The 9871-nt window shown below is 43.2% G+C and overlaps 2 pseudogenes; one reads left to right on the top strand and one right to left on the bottom strand.

The window, feature by feature from the left end:
• Window positions 1–2889: 2889 nt before the first annotated feature.
• Window positions 2890–5136, bottom strand: LOC136335540 (large ribosomal subunit protein eL43-like; annotated as a pseudogene).
• Window positions 5137–6006: 870 nt separating this feature from the next.
• Window positions 6007–8316, top strand: LOC136336453 (ATP-dependent zinc metalloprotease YME1L1 pseudogene; annotated as a pseudogene).
• Window positions 8317–9871: the final 1555 nt, after the last annotated feature.

The following is a 9871-nucleotide window of genomic DNA, read 5'->3' as shown; positions in this document are numbered from 1 at the left end:
AGCCTCCCCTGTTAACCAAGTTGGGTCCTCAAGATGCAGCCCTGTGTGTGCTGTGTGCACTGTCCTGTTGTAGTTGAGCTTTGAATGCTGTTGGAATCATTGAGCTGTATTGAACCCCAGGCCAATTGGTTGTGTAGCTATGACTATAATGTAGTCTACCCTACAGAGCAGGACTTGCTTTAGTGGGGCTTTGGTGCTCATTGAGTCTTCCCCATCGAGTGTGTCACTCATGGAGGTGATTGGGTTGAAATTGAGCATGGTCTGAAGCTGTTCACCAGATGCACTCGCTCTGGAACCTCTTAGGAGGTATAAGCTTAGTCACCTATTTGGGGCCACCTGGCATGAGCTACAGGCTGCTACTTGTGCTGGGCTTTGTAGTGCCCAGGAGAGGCCAAGCTGTGAACCAGGGCCAACTGCCGCTACTGCTGCCTGGGACCACTTAGCAAGAAGTATGGATTATGCAGAGGTCAGATGCTGCTTGTCTGAAATATTTTAGGAACGTCTGAAACATGAGGCAAGAGAGGCCATTTTGGAATTCCTCTAGGTAATTAGCATATCTATAGCAGGAGCTAATAGCCTGCAGGCCATCAGAAAGAGGGAACATTTCATTCTGTTACACTCATCTGGAGTATTTGTGTGTATATGTGTGTGTGTGTACAGGGCTGTAAATTCTGTGAGGAAGACAGGGAAGACCTGTTGGCTCAGGTTACTCATGTGCTTCCCACATCAAGACTCCATGGCATCAGACCTGCAGAGAGACCCATTTGAAAATTTGACAGTTGAAAAAAGTTATTGTCTCTAAAATAAAACACTGCAAAACTGAAATCAATAAATTCTTAATCAAATGTCCCATTATAACATTATGTCAACCTTATTAATTATTAAACTTAATATTTATAAAAAATTCCATTACATTTGAAAAAAATGTATGGGCTAGGTTTTTCTCACCTTACAAGAACTCCACATTGAAACTTAAATCAATTCACCTAATGGTTTTGTAGTAGGCAGTTGGACAGACATAGACAGAGCAAGGAGAATGGGCCAGGTACAGGCCACCAGGGCGGAACGCCCCAGTGGCGGGGGGTGGGGTGGGTAGCAACAGACAACACTGGAAAAACAAGGACCTCACTCCAAGGGTAACCTTTTCTCCCCTCATCAGTTTGGAACCTCTGATCTTTCATATCACCGGCCATGTAGCTCGGACTTTCCCCTGACTTTTCCTGCCCTGGCATGTTGCTAATTATGTGGTAGATCCCCTTGAAATAATAGTGTTACTGGACAAGAGACCTGACCCTTTGGGTCTGCCTAGGGCCAAATGGTAATATGTGGGCTCAGTTCAGTAGAACAAAAAGTAGCTCCATTTTGCCCCTCCTCACTTTCATTTTTGCTAGGACTTTGCAGGTCACACCCTAGTCTAACCCAAGAGGAGTGGACATGGTTGAGAAACTCAATGGCTGTAAACACCACTCCAGTGTTCCTAGAACTGAGTAATTGCAGATGGACCCACCTAGATTTCAAGAAACAGACGAAGTTCTACCAGCTCCCTAGCAACATGTACTTCAGGAGGAATTTTCAAATCCTATAAATCCTCCAGACTCCCTCTTATTGAGGCTGACGCCCTTTTTGGCTTCAGCCCATCTGCACCCAGATATGGTTAATACAGTCCATTGTTTTATTTCTCTTGGCCTTGGGCAATTCCTCTCAGCTAATCTAATAGGTTCTTGACTTTGTACAAAAAAAATTTCACAACATGAGTCTGGGTGATCTTTTTTTTTTTTTCCTCAAAAATTCTCACTTGAATTCTTTATTTTTTTATTTTTATTTTTTTGTATTTTTCTGAAGTTGGAAATGGGGAGGCAGTCAGACAGACTCCCGCATGCACCCGACAGGGATCCACCCGGCATGCCCATCTGGGGCGTTGCTCTGTTGCAATCAGGGCCATTCTAGCGCCTGAGGCACAGGCCACAGAGCCATCCTCAGCGCCCGGGCCAACTTTGCTCCCATGGAGCCTTGGCTGCGGGAGGGGAAGAGAGAGACAGAGAGGAAGGAGAGGGGGAGGGGTGGAGAAACAGATGGGTGTTTCTCCTGTGTGACCTGGCTGGGAATTGAACCCGGGACTCCTGCACGCCAGGCCGACGCTCTACCACTGAGCCAACCGGCTAGGGCTGAGTCTGGGTGATCTTGAGAGTACTTTTATTAAAGTTGAGGACAGTGAACAAGGAAGGGTGTAGAACAGAAGAAGCAACAAGAGGAGGCCTAGGCAGGGCTGCCTTGGTTCTCTAGGAGCCTTATGGGAAAAATATGGCTTGAGAAAAGAAGGGGCCTTGGAGACAGGATTGGGGGTTTAGCCTGGGGTGAGCTGGAGCTGCTGTTGCCCACTGCTACCCTGGTTGTAAGTCTCATGGGGATGCTTAGAACTTAGGAGTAAGGAAGGAAAAGTCAGGGGCCCCTACCTCTTGTCCCTGAGGAGGAAGAAACAAGAAGAATGCAAGGGAAGGGAGCCTGCAGGAGCAACTGAGTCAACCAGTTATAGAATAACTACTTCCTATAGTTCTCTGAAAGGTGACTGGGGCCACCTGCTACACAGAGCAAAGAAGATAAAACTTATCTGAAAACCCCTTCCCTTTTTCTCAAAAGCTTTTAAGAAACAATGTTTACATAGCTTAATTTAAAAATTCCAACACTTATCCTCTAAAGCCACCTAAAACTCACCCTCCCATCCCTGGAGTCCTGAGAGTGACATGTACCTCTAGATAAAAGGATCACGAGCCCCTTGCATGAAAACCTGTATTCTGAAAAAGGTATACAAGATGTAAGAAATCTAACTTCAGAGAACACATATTTGGTTGCCTCTTTTGGGGTCACGCTGCTTTGCTGGCTAAATAAATCCTACTTCATCAAGTTGTCTGGGCGTTTTTGTCCTCCTTTGATCCAGCAATAGGAGATGCACGTCTGGAGTGGGGGGAGAAGAATGGAGTGGGTAAGAAGGAAGGGAGGGGGAAGGGAAAGGCTGGAGTGTGCACCTTAGAGGAAGAGAACACTGGGTCCTCTGTTTTGAGGGTTTTTAAAGACTGAGAGTTTAATGGAGGATTCCAATAGAATATTCATCAGCTTTTCCAGGTCTGAGCTCCCAAGACCATCTGGCCACCAGGGCCAAGGAATATCACCCAGCTGGGCCTGGAGCAAAAATACAGTTGAGGCCTAGATGTTATCTCTGAGGAGGTGACACTCTGCATCTGGCTATAAACTGCTTGGCCAGTTTCTTCAGCTGTCTGTCTCAGTTTCCCCATTCTACTTGCCAAGGAATTTTCCCAGCTTTTTATTATTCTGTTTTAGGAACAAGGGGCCCAAGAATGGCCTCATGTGGCTTCCATGGGGGGACCTTGTACAACCACCACCCATTAAGCATTCATGCTTAAGGATAACATCTAGGTCTCAGTTGTATTTCAGCTTCAGGTCCAGAAAAGCAGCAAAACCAGACAAGCGATGACATGGCAGCCCTCAGGACCCACTTGCACTGACTGATGACCCCTTGCCCAGGCACAGACCAATCACTGGAGACCACAACCCTGAAGGGACACGCTTGGAAAGCTGATGAATACTCTTTTGAGATCCTCCCCTGGGACCTCCCCTAAAGTCCCATCCTTAAAAGCCCTAGGACAGAGTAGCCAGTGGGTTCTCCCTCTCAGGAGCCCCTGCTCACCTTCCCTGTCCCCCTCCTCTTCTCCCAGGTGTGTTACCTTTACTCTTCTCACTCTTAAACTCCAAGGGCTCTTCTTTTGCCTCTGTAACTTGTTTCCTAAACCCATTTCTTCTACGACTCACTTCTCCTACTTGTGACTTCTAAATAAACTTTCTCTTATAGTTTGAGTCTTGACTCTGAATTCCTTCTTAGCCAGAACTCAAGTACCAAGGTTGCCAAACTGAGGTCGGGTCTGACTGGTCTAATGCTTCTTGATGCCATTCTCATCATCAATGGTTTCAAGAGCAAAATTATCAATATCCTTTCAAAAAAATTTTTAAATCTTTTAGTATGTGTGCAGCAATGTGGGGTTAAACTGTCAAACATAAAAACACCGGGGCTTACAGAGGCCTTAAAGTGGCCCTTCGTCTGAGGTGAGCCAGGAAGGAGTCTGGGTGGGTGCTGGGGTGGAAGGGGCACAGATGGTCTCGGGATAGGTGGCAATAGTGATGGTGATGGGGAGAGGGAAGGATGGTGCCTCCTCTCCACCCCCCAGAAGGGGCTGCTCTAGACTGCTCAGTCACACCTGAAGTTGGGCTTCAGGGGCTCTCCTGGACTTATAGGGTGTGGAAGAAAAAAGAGGTTCTATGGAAAAGAACCTCACAGGGTGATCTGACCTTAAATTGCTAACTAGCAGGTCATGGTGAGTAGTCTCACCCCAGGCTTATCACTTCTTTAGTAAAAAGATTATCTTTTCAATGTTACCCCCATTAAATTAAATTTCTAAAAAAATAAAATAGCCTGACCTATGGTGGCACAGTGGGTAAAAGTGTCGACCTGGAACGCTGAGGTCGCTGGTTCAAAACCCTAGGCTTGCCTGGTCAAGGCACATATGGGAGTTGATGCTTCCTGCTCCTCCCTCTGTTCTTTCTATCTCTTTCCTCTCTCTGTCTCTTCTCTCTAAAAAAATGAATAAATAAAAAAAATGTAAAAAAAAATAATAAAAAAATAAACAGTTTATCTTTGTCTTAGGCAAGCCCTGTCCGTTGTTTCTGTGCATCTAGGTGAACACACCAAACTTTTTTTGAAATTTTATTTATTTATTGTTTTGTTCCAGACCTTTTTTTGTTTGTTTGTTTTTGGTTACATTAATTAACCCATATATTATTCCGGAGCGGTGTTTCGAATTGTGGGTCCTCCGCCGGTCGTTCAGTTCCTTCAGTTTCCTGACAGCAGGTGGCGCTGTGATGGCAAAAGTGGTGCGCGGGTCCAGGTACCGCCCGCGGCTGAGTGCAGGTAGGAACCCTAGTCACTGCTTCTCTCTTCACCTTGGTTTTGCCACAGAAGGACCCATTGTATCTGATTTCAACTTTCTTCACCATTTTCCTGAGGGCAGTACCATAATGGGTGCCATGTTTGCCTACGATTCCTATTTTGCTGGTGCATTTAGCCATGTTGCTGCAAACTAGGTTGGAATCCCAGAGAACTCCATACTTTTTTTTTTAATTAAAAAAATCAATCAAAAACAACAACAACAACAACAACAAAATCATTGATTTTAGAGAGAGAGGAAGGAGGAGAGAAAGAAACATTGATTCCATTTTATTTATACACTCATTGGATGACTCTTGTATATTTCCTGACCCAGGATTGAACTCTCAACCTTGGCATATCAGGACAATGCTCCAACAAACTGAACTACTCAGCTTTTTTTTGTGTGTGTGTGGGAGAGACAGCGAGAGTCAGAGAGAGGGACAGATAAGGACAGACAGACAGGAAGGGAGAGAGATGAGAAACATCAAGTCTTCGTTGCGGTTCCTTAGTAGTTCATTGATTGATTTCTCATATGTGCCTTGACCGTGGGCCCTCAGCAGACCAAGTAACCCCTTGCTCAAGCCAGTGACCTTGGGTCCAAGTTGGTGAGCTTTGCTCAAACCAGATGAGCTTATGCTCAAGCTGGTGACCTTGGGGTCTCAAACCTGGGTCCTCCACATCCCAGTCCGATGCTCTATCCACTGTGCTACCGCCTGGTCAGGCAGGGCAAAACCCTTTTTAAAATTTATTTTATTTTAAAATTGCAGTTAACATATTGAACCAAAAAAGAACATGAATAGTCTCAGTAATCTTGAAAATTAAGGATAAAGTGGGTGGTATCACACTTCTGGATGTCAAGTTGTACTACAAGTTCATTGTACTCAAAACAACTTGGTACTGGCATAAGAACAGGCATACAGGTCAATGGAACAGAACAGAGAACCCAGAAATAAACCCACACCTGTTTTTCCATTTCTAGTTAGAGTGCGGGTAAGGGGAGGGAAGGAAAGAAGGAGAAAAAAGGGGCTCAGCGCCTCCCTACCTGGCAGTGGACGGAAGGGCACTATCAGCAGGCGGGTGTGGTCGCTGAGGGACCGAAGGAGATGTTTTCCCTTTCGAGCACCGTGCAGCCCCAGGTTACAGTTCCTCTGAGTCATCTCATCACTGCCTTCCGTTCACCAAAAAACACCTCTTCTGCCAGTGCGTCCATTTCTCAAAACCAGCATGGAGAAGTGGTTCCTGAGTAGGAGGCTCTCAGCAATGACCCTGTGCTTAACTTGAGGGACCTTGGGTTATCTGAATTAAAAATTGGACAGATTGATCAATTGGTAGACAGTTTACTTCCTGGATTTTGTAAAGGCAAAAACATTTCTTCCCATTGGCATACACCTTATGTCTCTGCACAGTCTTTCTTTGAAAATAAATATGGTTACATAGATGTATTCAGCACTTTACGTTCCTCTTGCTTGTATAAACAACATTCAGGAACTCTTAAAAGCCTTTGTTCAGATCTTCAGTACTGGCCAGTTTTCATACAGTCTCGAGGTTTTAAAATGTTAAAATCAAGAACACGACATCTGCAGTCCACCTCTGAAAGATTAGCAGAAGCTCAGTATATAGCACCATCATTTGTGAAGGGATTTCTTTTGCGGGACAGGGGATCAGATGTTGAGACTTTGGACAAACTTATGAAAACCAAAAACATACCTGAAGCTCACCAAGATGCATTTAAAATTGGTTTTGCAGAGGGTTTTCTGAAAGCTCAAGCCTTAACACAAAAAACCAATGATTCTCTAAGACGAACTTGTCTGGTTCTCTTTGTTCTGCTGCTGTTTGGCATTTATGGACTCTTAAAAAACCCATTTCTATCTGTCCACTTCTGGACAACAACAGAGCTTGATTCTGCAGTAGATCTTGTCCAGATGAAAAATGTCACCTTTGAGCATGTTAAAGGAGTAGAGGAAGCTAAACAGGAATTACAGGAAGTTGTGGAATTTTTGAAAAGTCCACAAAAATTTACTGTGCTTGGAGGCAAACTTCCAAAAGAAATTCTTTTAGTTGGACCACCAGGAACAGGGAAGACACTTCTTGCCCGGGCTGTGGCTGGAGAAGCTGATGTTCCTTTTTATTATGCTTCTGGATCAGAATTTGATGAGATGTTTGTGGGTGTGGGAGCCAGCCGCATAAGAAATCTTTTTAGGGAAGCAAAAGCAAATGCTCCTTGTGTTATATTTATTGATGAGTTAGATTCTGTTGGTGGGAAGTGAATTGAATCGCCAATGTATCCATATTCAAGGCAGACTATAAATCAACTTCTTGCTGAAATGGACGGTTTTAAACCCAATGAAGGAGTTATCATTATAGGAGCCACAAATTTCCCAGAGGCATTAGATAATGCTTTAATTCGTCCTGGTCGTTTTGACATGCAGGTTACAGTTCCAAGGCCAGATGTAAAAGGTCAAACAAACTTTGAAATCGTATCTCAATAAAATAAAGTTTGATCAGTCTGTTGATCCAGAAATCATAGCTTGAGGAACCGTTGACTTTTCTGGAGCAGAGTTGGAGAACCTTGTGAACCAAGCTGCATTAAAGGCAGCTGTTGATGGAAAAGAAATGGTCACCATGAAAGAACTAGAGTTTTCCAAAGATAAAATTCTAATGGAGCCTGAACGTAGAAGTGTGGAAATTGATAACAAAAACAAAACCATTACCGCATACCATGCTATTATTGCATATTACACTAAAGATGCAATGCCCATCAACAAAGCCACAATCATGCCACGAGGACCAACACTTGGACATGTGTCCCTGTTGCCTGAGAATGACAGATGGAAAGAGAGCTGAGCACAGCTGCTGGCACAAATGGACGTCAGCATGGGCGGGAGGGTGGCAGAAGAGCTGATATTTGGGACTGACCACATTACAACAGGTACTTCCAGTGATTTTGATAATGCAACTAAAATAGCAAAGCGGATGGTTACCAAATTTGGAATGAGTGAAAAGCTTGGAGTTATGACCTACAGTGATACAGGGAAACTGAGTCCAGAAACACAGTCAGCTATTGAACAAGAAATCTGAATCCTCCTGAGGGACTCATATGAATGAGCAAAACATATCTTGAAGACGCATGCAAAAGAGCATAAGAAGCTAGCAGAAGCTTTATTGACCTACGAGACTTTGAATGCCAAAGAGATTCAAATAGTTCTTGAGGGGAAGAAATTGGAGTTGAGATAACTCTCTTGAAATGGGTGTTGCTAGTTTTATTGCAAGAACATAAGTAGCATTGCAGTCCTCTCCTTTTGCAACGCTTTCTCCCATTGTTGACACTTTGTCAACCTTTTGTCACATTTATCTCATTTTGGTTATTTTCATAATGACACTCATTGCAAATTAGCAATCCATAGCAAAGAAAGAAATAAAGAATTATCAAAATTGAAAAAACCCCCACACCTTTATGAACAATTGATATTTGACAAAGGACGTAAGAGCACACAATGGAGTAAAGACAGTCTCTTTAATAAATGTTCTTGGGAAAATTGAATGAGTACATGCAAAAAAAAAAAAAAGAAATTAGACCACTAATTTACACTATTCACAAAAATAAACTCAAAGTAAATAAAAGACTTAAATATAAATCGCAAAATCATAAACATCTTGGAAGAAAATAAAGATGGTAAACTTTCCGATATCTATCGTAGCAATATATCAAACTAAAAAGCTTTTGCACAGCAAAAGACACCATGAACAAAATAAAAAGACAACCCACACAATGGGAGAACATATTTGCCAACACGTCTAATAAGGGGTTAGAAACCAAAATTTATAAAGAACTTCTAAAACTCAACACCAGAAAGGTAAACAATCCAATTAAAAAGTGGCAAAAGAACTGAATAAACACTTCTCCAAAGAGGACATAAAGATGGCCAATAGGCATGTGAAAAAATGTTCAACATCACTAATCATCATAGAAATGCAAATTATAACCACAGTGAGATACCACCTCACACCAGTCAGAATGGCGCTCATTAACAAAACAACACAGAATAAGTGCTGGCGATGATGTGGAGAAAAGGAAACCCTCCTGCACTGCTGGTGGGAATGCAGACTGGTGCAGCCACTGTGGAAAACAGTATAGAGATTCCTTAAAAAATTAAAAAATGGCCTGACCTGTGGTGGCGCAGTGGATAAAGCATTGACCTGGAACGCTGAGGTCCCCGGTTCAAAGCCCTGCACTTGCCCCAGCCATCCCACTTTTAGGAATATACCCTAAGAATACCAAATCATTGATTCAAAAGAAGATATGCACCCCCATGTTTATTGCAGCATTGTTTACAATAGCCAAGATCTGGAAACAGCCCAAGTGTTCGTCAGTGGACTAATGGATTAAAAAACAGTGGTACATATACACAATGGAATACTATGTGGCTATGAAAAAAGAAGGAAATCTTACCTTTTGTGACAGCATGGATGGACCTGGAGATGATTATGTTAAGTGAAATAAGCCAGGCAGAGAAAGACAAATATCATATGGTCTCACTTATATGTGGAATCTAATGAACAAAGTGAACTGAGGAACAGAATAGAGGCAGAGATGGGGGTCACAGGGACCAGAAGGACAGCTGTCAGAGGGAAGTGGGATGAGGGGATGGGATCAGAGAAGGTGAAGGGATTGGTTAATTTATATATACATACACAGAGATACAGATAACAGGACAGCATATGTTAACTGTAATTTAAAATAACAGGGGGAGGGAGTTAGGGGGAGGGGGACAAAGGGTGTATAAATAGGGACACGGGGGGGTGAGGGTGTTATATTCAGTGGGAGACTTGAATCCATGTAAACACAATAAATTAAAATTAATAAAAGTTAAAAAA

The sequence above is a fragment of the Saccopteryx bilineata genome, chromosome 4, assembly GCF_036850765.1.
Source record: "Saccopteryx bilineata isolate mSacBil1 chromosome 4, mSacBil1_pri_phased_curated, whole genome shotgun sequence".
In the NCBI taxonomy this organism is placed as follows: Eukaryota; Metazoa; Chordata; class Mammalia; order Chiroptera; family Emballonuridae; genus Saccopteryx; species Saccopteryx bilineata.
Note: the sequence above shows the minus strand (reverse complement) of the source record. Positions and strands in the feature narration are given on the sequence as shown.